This window comes from Pongo abelii, chromosome 9 (genome assembly GCF_028885655.2).
Source record: "Pongo abelii isolate AG06213 chromosome 9, NHGRI_mPonAbe1-v2.0_pri, whole genome shotgun sequence".
In the NCBI taxonomy this organism is placed as follows: Eukaryota; Metazoa; Chordata; class Mammalia; order Primates; family Hominidae; genus Pongo; species Pongo abelii.
In genome coordinates, this window is record NC_071994.2 from 108,889,240 (window position 1) to 108,904,209 (window position 14,970).

The window sequence follows — 14,970 nt, forward strand, 5'->3', positions numbered from 1 at the left end:
AATTGTTAAGCACTACAGTCTAGAAGGCAGGAAAGAAATTAATTAAACAAGAGATTATTATTCAATGATGTGACAAGTGAACTGATAGAGGAAGAATACGATGTTATCACCATACACGCACATAGTAGTTCAGGGTGGCCTTCTAAGGATTCATGGAGAAGTCATGCCTTGGCTCCCCCTGAAAAACTAGTAGAAGAGTATGAAACATTCAAGAAACTGAAGGATGTTTATTACGAAAGGAACTAGAGTGTGAATGTGTGATGTGGACGTTTGGGTGCAGGAGATGAGGGGTAAGAGATCATCTTAGGCCAAGTGAGAAAAGACTTAAAAGAGTTTGCACTTCATTCTAAGGGTAATGGAAAGCTAGTGATGGGTGTTACAAACTGAGAGTAAAAGATCACTCTGGAGAGAATTGATTTGGGAAGGGGCAAGCACTAAGCCAGGGAAAGCAACACTTATGGTTGCAATAATTTGAGAAGATCAGAGATCTTCATTCTTGTTAGAAAAATAAAGAAATAAAAAAAATCAACATGGTGCTAGAACATCAATGCTTATTATGCATTTATATTCAACTTTATTACTATATTATTGTTGTTATTAGCATAAACTTTATAGCTGTTGCCTAAAAATACATTTATGCTTCTTTCAGTGGCTTAGATAATTCAAAGTAAAATAGAGGAAGTAAGGTAGGAGCTTCAGCAAATGCCAAGTGGCATTTTGGCTGAGAGTTCATGCAGCAAAGATTGCCAGTCACAAATGCCTGCAGAGAGACCCATTTCTAATCATTATCCTAAGCTTACAGTTTTGACATGGTGGACTTCTTGATAACCTGTATCATTTTAAAGGATATTTATATCAGGTGCTTCCATTTCAATTTTATCTTCAGCAAAACCCTCTCTTTTCTGTACTGTTCACCCAGGATGCAATTCAAAATTTTCATTGATTCCATCCAACTTATCCATTATCCTAAAATCAAATGCAGTACATTTGGCAAGATTGTCCAAATGTTTTGCTCTCTCTACCATGTGTTTATTTATTTGGGTACTTTCTATTGATCAAATCTTCAATCTGTCATTTTTCTTTTTCAAACCTTGAATCTGAAACATGATACAACTTTGATATTGATTATATAAGTTGGCAGCAGTTAGTGAGATTTGGAAACCATGTGAGCTGGCCTCTCAGAGCATCTAGTTTCCACTGTAACTAGCCTCATGGATATAAATTCTCATTTTAGTCATACATTTCCAAAATTTGATAAATACTGTGTCATTACTGTAATTACCCTCAATCAGTCCCCTTTTGTGTGGGATGATTGCCATCAGTGTTCTGGTTTCTCCATCTTCCTGTGAGGTGCAAAAGAAAACAAGTAGACCATAGGTAGTGAGTAGTTATCTGTAGTTTATTCATATGGAAAACTAAGAAAGTAACATTAAGAAAGAAAAATTATCTTTTTGCTAGAAAATAAAGTGGTCCCTTAAGTAAATCCAGGAAAATCTATTTTTCCATAACATTTAAAAGATTAATACTTTCAGAGCTACTGACACTTTTGTAAACATCTCAGAGAAGGTTTTGTCATTAGCCTTTCTTTTCCTTACAATGTAAACTTTAATGTTGTATTTTGGTAATGAGAAGAAAGAAGTCCAAAATAAATCCAGGTACTATACAGAAGACACCTTATTAGAAGCATTGATACGTAAAACTACCGCTGGCCAGGCATGGTGGCTAACACCTGTAATCCCAGACTTTGGGTGGCCGAGGTGGGTGGATGGCTTGAGCTCATGGGCAACATGGTGAATCCCCGTCAATACAAAAAATAAAAAGTCCGGCATGGTGGTGCGTGCCTATAGTCCCAGCTACTCCAGAGGGTGAGGTGAGAGGATGGCTTAAGCCCAGGAAGTAAAGGCTGCAGTGAGCCGAGATCACGCCACTGCACGCCAGCCTGGATAACAGAGCAAGACCCTGTCTTGAAAATAAATAAATAAATAAATAAATAAATAAATAAATAAATAAAACAAATGAAAAGAAAGAAAAAAAAGGAAATAGTATAGCATTTGTGTTTAGGTGAAAAACAAGGCATAAGCAAAGCCCGCTAACAATACAAGGGTATGGAATAAAGGTTTATGAGTAATGTACTCCTTTTAGAAGAGAATTGTGGTGTATGTGTAACTTCTATAAAATCAAAGTATTTTGATTCCACAAATATAAATAATCAGGAAGCCTGATTATATAGTGAGCATTCGGGCCTAAGGTTACACTCTAGCTTTCAAATTACCACACCCTAAAGTCTCAACTTTCATGTATTTTTCTTGGAATACCACCTGCCATATTAAAACTTATTCCCCAATTTCACCTCTAATTCATTCTAGTCACTCAAGACTGCAGTGTCCTTCCCATCTGATGCTTTGTTCTCATAATCTGGCTAAATGTCACCTTAAATCAACTTAATCATGCTACCTTTTCTGAAACTATAATGAGTTCCTTTGTGTCTTGTTCATTTCTCTTTTGCAGGACTTGTAATCAGTACCACACCAATGGCAAGTAATTTTATGCCAAGTTCTGTTGTTCACTCTTGGCTTTGTATACTCTACAACAAGAGCATAAACTCCATAACTGCTTGCCTTTTAGGGCCTAGCACAGAGATCAATGTATTTAATTAGTTGATTGCTGATTCAAATTTAAACAATGGAAATTACATACATTTTTGGAACGAGCTGATGCCAAGTTTGAATTCTGCCTCATCTATGTATTCATTTATTGAGCAAATATTTATTGAGCACCTACTATGTGCCAGGAACTATCCTAGATTCAGCAATAATAACACTTCTAAAATCAATAACAATATGCATATATATAAAACCACACATAGACATAAACACACACACATACACACACACACACACACACACACACACAAGACAACACTTCCTATAGCCATGAAGCTTACATTCAAGTAATAGAAGTGGACACTTAAAAAGATGAATTAGATAATAGCATGGCAAAGAAACATAAGAAAAGCAGGCAACAAGGATATGAAGTATAAGATAAAGGAAAAGTTGAATCAAATGAGAAGGTATATTTAACAAAAGACCTGAAGAAGGTGAGGGAGTTATTCCTGAGGACTTCTGTGGAAGAGATTGTTGGGCAGAAGGAACACCAAATGCTGATACCCTGAGTGAGCAAGCAGCTTCTTTACAGTGTTTCAGGGAGAGTGACAAAGCCAAAGTGGGTGGAAAGAGGGAACAAAGAAAAAAAGAGGAGAAAAGGATCTCAGGCAGGTAATGGATGCTACATTTCTTGGGACTTTGCAAGCTTTCATTCTGACTAAGAAAAGGAGTGACATCATCTGACATATTTTAGGATCTGTCTGTATACTAATTAAGAATGGGTGTGGACAGAGACACAGAGGCCGATTAGGAGACTGTGGCAATAATCCAGATGAGAAGATGGTTGAACAGGCACGAGGAGTGGTGAGAAGTGGTTGAACTCAGAATATGTTTTGAAGGTACAGAGAACAGGATTCTGAATGTGACAGAAAGGAAGGGGCCAAAAACCATGCTAAGCTTTTTGACTCTAGCAACCTGAAAACAGAATTGTCATTACTGAAATGAGAACAGAGGAAAGAAGTCAGAGGTGGGAAGTCAGGTAGTGCTCAGGTTTTAACATATTAATTTTGAAGTGCTTATCATTAAACCTCCTACCGGACATATGAAGTAGGCAGTTAGATATGTTGGTATGGAATTCAGAGGAAAGTTATTAGTATTAAGATGGTACTTAACTCATCCCCAGAGAGTGTTAGTTCATAGATAATGAGAGAACAACAAGAGAAATCCAAGTTCTAAACTCTGCCCTATGGCACTGTGATCCTTAGAGATGGTTGAGATGAAAAGGAACCAACAAAGAAACCAAGCACAAGAGTAGCTAGAGTAGCTAGCAAGGTAGAAGGAGAACTAGGTGAGTATGTTTAGATGCCAAGTATCAAATGGTTTTAAGGGAAGAGTGATCAGTGTGGTCAAATGCTAAGGAATGGCCACTGGATTTAACAGCATGGTGGTCGCTGGTGACCTTCTCAAGAGCAGTTTCATTGAATAGAGTAAAAACCTAACTTGAAAGTGTGCAAGAAAGAGCAAAAAGAAAGAAACTGAGGATGGCAGGAATAGAGGACTCTTTCAAGTAGTTTTGATGTCAAGAGGATGGGAATGAGTCAGTTGCTGGAGGGAAAATGGGATTAAGATGGGAGAAATTACAACGGGTATAGGGCGATGCAATAATCAACAGAGAAGATGATGATGCTGGAGACAGAGGAGAGAATATCTGGAAATGTTCTTTAGTAGATAATAGCAGATGGAACCCAGGGTAGACATAAAGGATTTGGCCTTACTTAGGATTCACTCATAGTAACTGAATATTATTATATTACTATTTTATTACTATTACTATTTTATTACTATTTAGTTACTGTGTGGAATATTTGCATGAACAGATATAGTGGTAAGGATTTTTAGAAGTTCTCCTATGAAGGCTTCAATTTTTAGGTGAAGCATGATTCAAGGTCATCTGCTGAAATCAAAGATGTAGAAAAGTTGAGGAAAGAGAAGAAAGGATTAAAAATCATCTAGCAAATTAAGAAAGGGAATGGACTAGGAACATAGAGTACAGTTACAGTTACCAGGGATCATTTAGTATTTAAAGGGAGAATAGTTTGTTTCACTGTCTTTCTTAAGTAGCATTCAGCTGAAAAGATGTAGGCTCAGAGTAACAAAGAACTGAATTTAAGCTGGATTGGAATTTTGCCAAATGAATGTGCCAAATGAATGCCCTTGGAGAGGGCAAAGGAGTTGAGGGTTTATGCATGCATGATTATGATTACCCATAAATTTTAAGCTGGCTTAAAAATCAAGAAAACACATAAAGACAATGAAAGATAGAACAAAAAAAGTAGGACCAATAGATTAATGGTTCTAGTGGGATCAAAGGATTCTTAGAGTATAGCTTTAGAGGGAATTGGTCAGAGGGTAAGCGATTGAAATGGAGATTATGGAGAACTGCAGTTTTTGCCAGTGTCAAAGGTATAAACATGAGAGTGACTGGCTACAGTGTGAAAGGGTGAAATCAAGAGAAATGACAAAGAGGAAGTTACACATAGCCTATGTAAATATTGAGACTACCATTTACTAACTAACTTTTAGCAAGTTATATTTTCTAAGCCTCAGCTTCTTTATAATTAGAATGAGGACAGTAATGCCTCATTAGCTTAAAGTGTGGCTGTGAAGACTCCTAATGATAATGTGTCGAGGTACCTATGCCTTGGAACACTCAGTCTAGACTTTTCAAATTATGTCAAATTTAAATTAGGGGACAAGGATTGTTTCTAAAAACAAAAATACATAAAATTAATATAGACTAAATATTAAGAATTAATTGTTTCAGCATATTTAAATTCAGACATGGCTAATAAATTAAAATAATTGATGCATTGTGAATGAATAAGAAGTCAAATATTTATTCCTAAATCATCTTCTTCATTTATTTCCATAGTAAGCAAACTGTCCAATCTCGTTTTAGTTTTGCAGCATGCAAGACTCATCTAAGCCACTAATTTACTTCTGCTACATTAACATTTTTTAATTTTAAAAATAACTTTAAGATTCATTCTAAGATATAAATAAATAAATTTACAAGGTTTTCTTCCATGAATGAGCTTCTTAATATTAGTCTAGAATCATAAAACACATTTAAAATATAGAATAGGTGCTTTTTAGGAGATGGATATTATACAGGAAGTCAACTCAGAACCTAAATCAATTAACATAAAGTATAAATTAACTAAATACGGCATGGTATGAACAATAACATAAATCTAACTTTCCTAGTAATTTATCACAATAGAAACATTAAATCCTAATAAAATTTAGCTACTTTGTTCAGGAAAACCCAGAATAACAATCTTAGAGAATGAAATTAGGAATAAACTAAAGATTTGGAAAACACAAAATCTTATTTCTTAAAACTCAGAGAGGAAAAAAGGAAGAAACTGTATTTAAATGTATCTACCTGTTGAAATATTTAAATATTTAATATTTAAAATGATGAATCAAGTTTAAGTATGTGTGAAAAATACAGAAAAATTAGATTGTGATGTTGAATGTTAAGCCTCAATAAGTTTCAGGACAACAAATATTTAAAAACATGCAGGAAATTAGGATTATATGAATTTAGGTTTTATTTTAATAAAGATTAGAGAGTAGAGAGAAAAGTGAGCATTTTGACAGAAAAAAATAGAAAGTAATTTGTTTATCTGAAATAATTACTTTCTGAATTAAAAAGTGCCAAATAAACTTTGAAGAAAGAAATTCAGAAATATCTCTAACTTCAGAGCATAAGTGAGTTCCATTAAAGTTAGAGACATAATTTTTTATTTCAACTATATTATTTTTAATGAGAACAATCTTTCAATTGAAAACTTTGAGTTATAAATAATAGCCACTACCATTTACTACCATTTACTATCTACAATGTACAAGTACTATGCTCATTCCTGGTGAGGTCAAACTAGGGAAAAAAACTGTAGAGAAGCTGAATTTGACTTAAAATAAGACAGGATTTTCTAATAATAAGTGTTATAATGAAAATGGAATTGAGTTCCTTGGTAGACATTGTGCTTCTGATCACTGAAGGTATTCAAGCAAAGATTTCATGATATCTGACTAAAATACTTTGTAATGCCAAGAAGAGTATGATACCTAGAGATGAGTCACAAAGGAAAAGACATGCAGGATAGCAGTGTCACAAAGCAAGGTTGAAGAAAAGGCCAGCATCTGGGATGCCAATTTGAGCAGGACGAGGCGGTAATTAGTGGAGATCCAAGTAAGGGGATGAGTTAACAAAGGCCTAAATTGGCAGGCAGCCTGACTGGGTCCAGATGGGCAGATGCGGCCACATCAAAGAGACTCATCAGTTTAGTCGATGACCCAAAGCAAACTTATAAGCCCAGGGCATCTGAGTTCCAGAGGCCGGTGGTGAGAGAGGAGAGCAGAAGAACAGAAATTAGCCCAAAAGAGGCTGGAATTCAAGAACAAGATTTCATCTGCTGGTAGAACACCAAAAGCAGAGCCCGCCTGACAGTGCTGGACCAGGAGATGTTGAAAAGAGCTTCCTCTATGCATTCCTATTTAAGACCTGAGTCAACCTCTCAGATTTAAAACCATCAGAGATAACTAAGTACTTACAATATGAAGATGAGTAATTATACCTTGATAACAAATAAAATCCAAACACTTGATTAACCTCTTCAATGACCTAGCTGTCAAGATGTAGAAAGTATTAGTTAATTGAACTTTGGGCAGAAAATGAAGAAAAGATTTTGAAATGCAACCAAGCTTAATATCAAAAAAGTAATTTATAGCTATTAAACTTCTCAGTCTATTTTCTCACTTACTCAACAATTTAGTGAATCTATTGAAAAGTTTTCTGGATATTGGTTACTATTCAGTCCAAAATGTTTACAAATAAAAATATCGAGTATTTCTTTAATGTTCGGCAAGGTTTTTTACAGGGATATAGAATACATCTCTTCCTCTAGGCTATATCCTACAAGGCAGTTAATTACAAAGATTATGTCATTGAAAAAAATCAACATTTATTTTTTATTTGCTTATTTCAAAACATATTAATTGTTATACTTTTTAAATTCACATTAGGTTTATTTCACTTACATTAAGAATATAAATATTATAGATATTATGTAATATTTTATACACATGTGCACACATTTATACTAAAATCTTACAATAGTGCTATTCAATATAGAATTTAATTAGGTATATCTTAAATTTATCTTTGACTTAAATCACAGTAACTAACATTTGAAATTTTTACCCAAGACTTTTCAACTCAAAAGAAATGGGATCTACCAGGTCACAGGAAATATAGATATGTCTACTTGTCTTTTATTATATTAATATCTCTGTGTTAAAATGTGTATTGAGCCAAGCATATTGCTTGTATAAAAATCACTTATTTTTATACATCTAATGGGACTGTTTAATGGGACCTTTTCATTTTCCATTTCTTAGACTGTTCTTATATACAGTATCTCTGTTAAAAATTACCAAATTCTTGCAGGAGGCAAGGGAGATATTAGTTCCATATTAGAGAGAAGAAGGCTGCAGCTCTGAGAATTTAGGTTATTTGCCACTATGAAATTTAGATATTCTCTTAGCTAATGATATATTGATGTTCACCTGTATAAATAAATACATCTTCAGTATGCATATATACATATAAAATTTTATATAGATGAGAGTCTCACAGGTTACATTAACGTGCTTCATAAGGTGGAACAAAAGTTATTAATTATACATATTAATGTGAAAATTACATTACACTAAAAAGTTAACTCTTTTAAATGTATTAAGGCATAACTGAAGTAATTAAATCAATAGGCTCCTCTGAGAAATATTTTAGATCAATGTTCATGAACAGATCAATAAATTGTCTATCATAATTCCATTTTTAATTAGTTAAGCAACACACATTGTGTATCTTCCAGATAAAGAACACTTCATGAGCTCCTAATGATCCTTGCTTGGAACCTCAAAAATGTAGAAAAGGTGGCCGAGTTCTCAAAGTAAGCTTCTGATATAGTTGGTAAATTGAATAGATAGGTGATTGTGATTGGTGCTATACCAAAAAAAAAAAAAAGAGAGAGAGAGAAGAGCCATGATTACTAGTATCTTGGAGGTTACAGTTGAGACTAGCTCTCACTTTTACATTTGACCTTTCTTAGATTTGAAAAAAACAAAAGGTACATTTGAAGAAGAGAAGAATGAGGAATTTGGGCATAGAAAATTAACAGACCTGTTCATCTGCTATATATGATTGGAATTTTACTGTAGGATGCATTATTACCTACTTATGCTTGATGCTGCATTTATTTAACATGCAGATTGGTAATCTAGTGGCTCTCATTTATATTACCAACAGAAAATGTTAACATCCTAATTGATAGATTTACATGATATGACATTTCATCATAGTTTTTCTTAGCCTTTGAGGCATATAAACCTGATTATTAAAGACATGTTATGATGTAAAGCTGTCTTTTTTGTTTTCCCTACTAAATAAGTGTAACTTCATGAACATCAAATGTTCTTGCTTCTGATTTATTAAAACACACAAACACACACGCACACACACACGCACGCACTAGACCACTGGACCATCCTCAGGAAATGACACATATGACACATCTCCATGTTAAAGGAAAAAAGCAGAATCCCCCACTTAACAAGTTTATAAAACTATGCATTTTATAGTATTGAAAAACTATGCATTTTATAGTATTGAAAAAGAGATAAAATGAATTCTAGTTAAGTTGTATACTCCTGCACAGAAAAATAACAGTAGACATAAGGCAGCCTTCATAAAGATTGTTAAAGTTTCAAGAAGGTAAATAAGTCACAGCTAACAATAGTTGGTTGGAATGAAGGGAAAAATTATTATAAAAATAAATTTATTTTATATGGATGATTGCACAATTTTAAAATTCTGAGAGCATGGTGGTAGCTGTTGGTAAACTAATGGCCTTCATTTTTTAACTGCATTCCTTCTCTTTTTGGAATGGTAGAAAAGTATGTTTTACTTGAAAACTATTTCTATGTGAAAGCCACTGGGAAGCTGTATTAGATGTAAAGATCATTGCAGTGGGATTTTCAATTAAATGACTGGAACACAGCAGTTTGCCTTTTTTCCAAAGAGAACATAAAAATGACTGCCAAGAAAAAAAGAAATAACTGTTGATACCTATGAATATATAATATAAAAATAGGCTTTAGAGAATCTCTGTATCCTCATAAACTAAAGCAACTAATCTCAGGGACTATGCTGTCTTAGACACAGAATTTTATAATTTGAAACAATTTTATAATGGACTGAGAATGTATGCAAAATTATAGGCATAATATTTTAACTTAACACTTTGTTACATTGGTTATTTTAAGCTGGCCTTTCCTCATTCCATTTCTGTAATATTGACTTTTAATATGATATTTATTTGGGAATGAATAGGCTAAAAAGAAATCAGAGTACTGTTCTACAGACACTCAGTATTAGCTAATGAATGTGACTCATCAGTGAAAAGATTGATTTGGGAATAGAATATAGATAGAAAAGGCGAAGCGATCATCCATAATCTAGTAAGGCAACTCACTCACCCATACTGCTGGTTAAGAGGGAAAACATGAACAATTAAGTGTCTAAAATAGCTTTCCAATCAGTCAAAACTTCAAAAATGCCTAAGTAGTGTAAAGACCAAGTGGAGGGCAAGAAATCAGAAAAAAAAAAAAAAAACAAGCCACAAAAAGAAAAACCCATATCAGAAGCTGAATTTTGGAATAACTAAGGCAAAAGGCATTAGCTAAAGTCAAACATCGCCATAAATTAAATGACTGAGTTAGCATAAAAGCCAAAAACAAAAAATTCAAGAATGCAAAAAGGTTAGTATATGTGATCAGCTGCACTTCCCTCTGGCTCTGGACTTCCTTGACCCTAATAATTGCTAATAGCTTAGGAGGTTACCCCATCCATAGACATTTACATTTTAGTAAGGATTTATGAAATTTTAAAAGCCTTCTCGACACAAATGTATATTCTACTATTAAATAACAAAATGTCAGATTCTGTGAAGTTATTTTGTGGCAGACAGCATTCCTTAGTAACCCATAAATGTGGCCTAACTGGAAACGAAGGGCTTGACCCAAGATTCCATTTAATCAAGAAATTTAGAATAAAATATAATTAGATTAGAGAGGCCTTAAAACAACAAAGAACCAAAGCAATTTGTAATTGCAGAAGAGAAATTCAAAGCTAGCCTGATTTTATAATCCAATAAAAGTAATTTGTATTTTTTTCTTGTTCTCTTTAGACCAGTAACTGTAAGCTTTTGTTTGTTTTAGTTAAAACATTTAAACTTCCCGTTAAATAAGATGAACTGAATTCTTTGTTTGTTTGTTTGTTTGTTTACCACCATTTTCTCCAATATCCTACAAAATGACAATAAAAAAGGAATATAGGTGGTTGAGATATGGTCATATCCCCACATAATAGGAATGGGAGAACAAAATTTGGGGGCCAGTAAAGCAGAGAGATTTTAGGTATTTAATTTAGCAGAGCAGAGGAAGCTGATGACTAGATCAGAACAGAGAGATAGAACAAAGGAGAACAAACAATTCAAATCACAGAACCCATCAGAAAAGTTCAAGAATGGAGGTACCAGTTTCCTTGAAAAGAAGACCTCTGGGGCTGGAAACAGGTATATTGATTGAAAATGTATTTTAAAACTCAAACTCCCCATTTCTTTCATAAGTCAGGTAAATGGCATTTGCCCATCTCTCATCCTGTACAAATCTGAGCGTTTACTTTTTGAAGAGAACAAAGCAAAGATATTCCAGACTTGCAGACACAAAACAGTTTAGAGAAGATGTGCCATGAAGAAAACAGGCTGTGAAATGAAATTTTGTATATTGAATGGTACCCAGGTCTTCTAGTGAGCTTTTTAGTGCCTTATTTGTAAATATTAGTGCACAGCCACTGAGAAATTCAAGAAAAGTGCCCCAAAAAAGTCCGAACACTTTAACGAGATAAGAGATGGTGCTACATATGCATGAAACAAGAACAGGAGACTATAAAAGGGAATATTCAAAAAACAACAAAAAAGATAGCTCTTAAAAATTAAAAAAAGATAACAAAAATAAATATAAAAAGGAATTGAAGTGTAACATTGACAAAATATTTTAGAAAACTAAAGACAAAGGAAATATAGAAGTGAAAAACTTAAGAGATATTGAGAATCAGTCCATGACACCAAATAGTCAAGCAATAGTAATTCCTAAAAGAGAAGATAGAAAACTAAAAATTTCAGACTCTAAGGATAAGAATTTTCAAATTGAACAGAGCCATGGATGGCTCAAAACAACAAATGAGGGAAAAAATCCTTACTTATGTCATTATGTAATTTAAGAACACTGGGAATAAAGAGCAGACCCTAACTGCTTTCAGAGAGGGTAGTAAAATGATCTAATACAAACAACGGGAATACAACAACATTGTGTATTTAACTATCTCCAAATTATAACAATTTTATTGGAAGCATAAGAATGAGAGAGTTAAGGTAAACAGATGTGAATTGTATGGAATCTAGGCTCAGTCCTCATCTTTTATGATGAGATATCAATAGATAATGTTAAACATTGAAAAAGAGTCAAGATATAGCAGTACAAGTATATTTTGAACTTACACATTTAGACATTTATAAAGAAGTCAAAATCATCAGAAACTTCTAAAAGTTTCAAGTGCTTACCTCTGAGGAATAAAAATTGAGGTTACAGAGGAAAAATCTTTTTCTTTCTATGTCTTGCAGAACTAGCTGTCTTGATAAACTGGTATCAAACTTTGATTAATTTTCATTAGCAGTGTGTTTTGATGTCAATTTCTGCTTTGGTTTTTATGAAGTTCAAAGAGACCTATACATACCCAATTTTTTTTTTCAGCTCTGAGAAGTTGTTCGCTTGTGTCTTTTTTCTCCTTCTCTATTACAAATTCTTGGGTTTATCTCTGTCCATTATTATTCAGACTCTAGTTACTCATATAATAACTCTCCATATTTTATCTTCTACTCTAATCATCTTTGCTCACATTGTCTGCCCTTTGCTTACTTCCTTCATGTTCTGAATACTTCTCATAGTTACCTTCTGTTTAGCTTCAAATAATCTGTACAGCCTGTTACCTTTTACTGTTTTCAATGTTAATTTTATTTGATCTACTTCAATTTTCATATCTCAGTCCTCTCTTTTGAATCTGTCTTGCTCTATTTAATAGAAAATAGCTATTTCTAAAATTTATTTCTTTGTAATATATTAAATCTGATTAAAGAGATAGATCCTACTCTGCATTTCATAGTGTTGTTCGTGTGCGTGTGTTAAAAATCTTTTCCATTGATCTAATATTATTGTTCTCTATTTATTCATCCATGAGTTGGATTTGTTGATCTTTGTTTTGGGGCTCAATTAATTTTGAAGGGCTACTTTAAAACACACCCCTAGAGTCCTGGTTGAAATAAATTAAAATGCTACTCATATCTAGAACCAGAGAGAGAAAAGAAAAGATAAACAATAATATGGGCAACTTTTAATTCCCCTGTGGCCCAGGCACTTGAAGTCCTTTCTCCCTGGATCCAAGGTTGGAAGGCAAAGAGAGAAGAGAGAGAAAAGGCAAGTAAAGATCAATTTGCACTGGGAAGTTATGGTACTAAGACTCTTCAGAATTTGTAATAATCTTCATTCTTTTTTATTATTGTGGCTTGATCTAAAATATTTTAACTGTGATAAAGAAGTTGAGGAATGTCAAGGTCTTTGAGCATACCTGTAATTCAATCCTTTTTCCCAAAAGCTGTAAAATCAGATATACAGACAGATCAGATCCACAGACAAACAAATTCTTTAAAAACTGATAGAGATTTTGATCAAAAATATATTTAAGTCCATCTTCTCCCTAAATATAAATAAGTACATGTCTAACCGTCTCACAAGTAGTAAAATGCAGATTCAATCTATAAATCCCCTGAAATTTAAAATAACTGCTTATCTAAAAGTCTGCTAACTAATAAAAATAAAACACTAATAACAAAGCGGGAACAGAAAGATCTACAGCTAAATTCCTAAGATGACGGCAAGTGTAGAATTTAATGAATTCCAAGGAAAAACAAATAGCTTCACACATATTTAAAATTTTTTATTCAGGTAACCAAATAAAAATGAAGTTAGGTCAGTTAGTCATCATTTCTAAGTTTTTATTTATTTATTTTTGAATATAGTATGAATTTTATTTGATAATTATTTGTTAATATCGTTCATTAATTGTGACAAATATACTGCACTGAGGTAAGATGTTAAAATAGGGAAAACTGGGTGCAGGGTTTTTGGGAACTCTCTGTACCCTCTTTGCAATTTTATGTAAATCTAAAACTTTAAAATAAAAAAAATTGAAAGTTAACTTATATTTTATTCTAACACACTTTCTTATCTGTTTTTATTTTCATAGCTACATAATAGTTTTACATATTTATGGGGTACGTGTGATACTTTGATACAAGCATACAATGTGTAATGATCAAATCTAGGTAACTGGGATATCCATCACCTCAAACACTTACCATTTTATTGTGTTGGCAACATTCCAGATTTACCCTTCTAGTTATTTTAAAATGTGTAATAAATTACTGTTAACTAGAATCTCCCTATTGTGCTACTAATATTGTTTGGCTCTGTGTCCCCACTCAAATCTCATCTCAAATTGTAATTCTCACTTGTCAAAGGAGGGACTTATAATCCCCACATGTTGAGGGAGAGAGATGATTGGACCATGGAGGCAGTTTCCCCTACGCTGTCGCGTGATAGTGAGTGAGTTCTCACAATATCTGATGGTTTTATAAGGGCTCTTCCCCTTTACTTCACTCTTCTCTCTCTTAGTGCCAAATGAAGAAGTCCTTGCTTCCCCTTTGCCTTCTGTCATGATTTTACGGTTCCTGAGGCCTCCAAAACCATGCAGAACTGTGAGTCAATTAAACCTCTTTCCTTTATAAATTACCCAGTCTCAGGTAATATCTTTATAGGAGTGTGAGAATGGACTAGTACAGCTACCAAACACTAGATCTTATTTCTTCTATCTTTACTGTATTTTTGTACCCATTACCCATCCCCTCTTTATCCTCCCCTCCTGACTACTCTTCCAAGCCTTTGGGAGCCACCATTCTTTTCACTACCTCCACAAGATCAATTTTTTTTAACTCCCATATATAAATTTTTAAAGCAGTTGCAAAGATTTAAGGATAAGGTTGTTATCTGATTGATAACAATTCATTGGTTTCCATTTTTTCTCAGTGTGTTCCACTGATCCATCACTGTAGACCTATAAGGA

General features: G+C 33.5%; 1 protein-coding gene and 1 long non-coding RNA gene across 7 annotated transcripts in view; both read left to right on the forward strand.

Annotated features, from left to right (window-relative positions):
* Nucleotides 1-14,970, forward strand: part of GRIA4 (glutamate ionotropic receptor AMPA type subunit 4) — a 382,353-nt gene that overhangs the window by 189,171 nt on the left and 178,212 nt on the right.
* On the forward strand, nt 1,992-13,274 carry LOC129048756 (uncharacterized). The gene is made up of 3 exons (XR_008511349.2): nt 1,992-3,951; nt 8,549-8,626; nt 13,203-13,274. It is a non-coding gene; the product is annotated as an uncharacterized LOC129048756 (long non-coding RNA).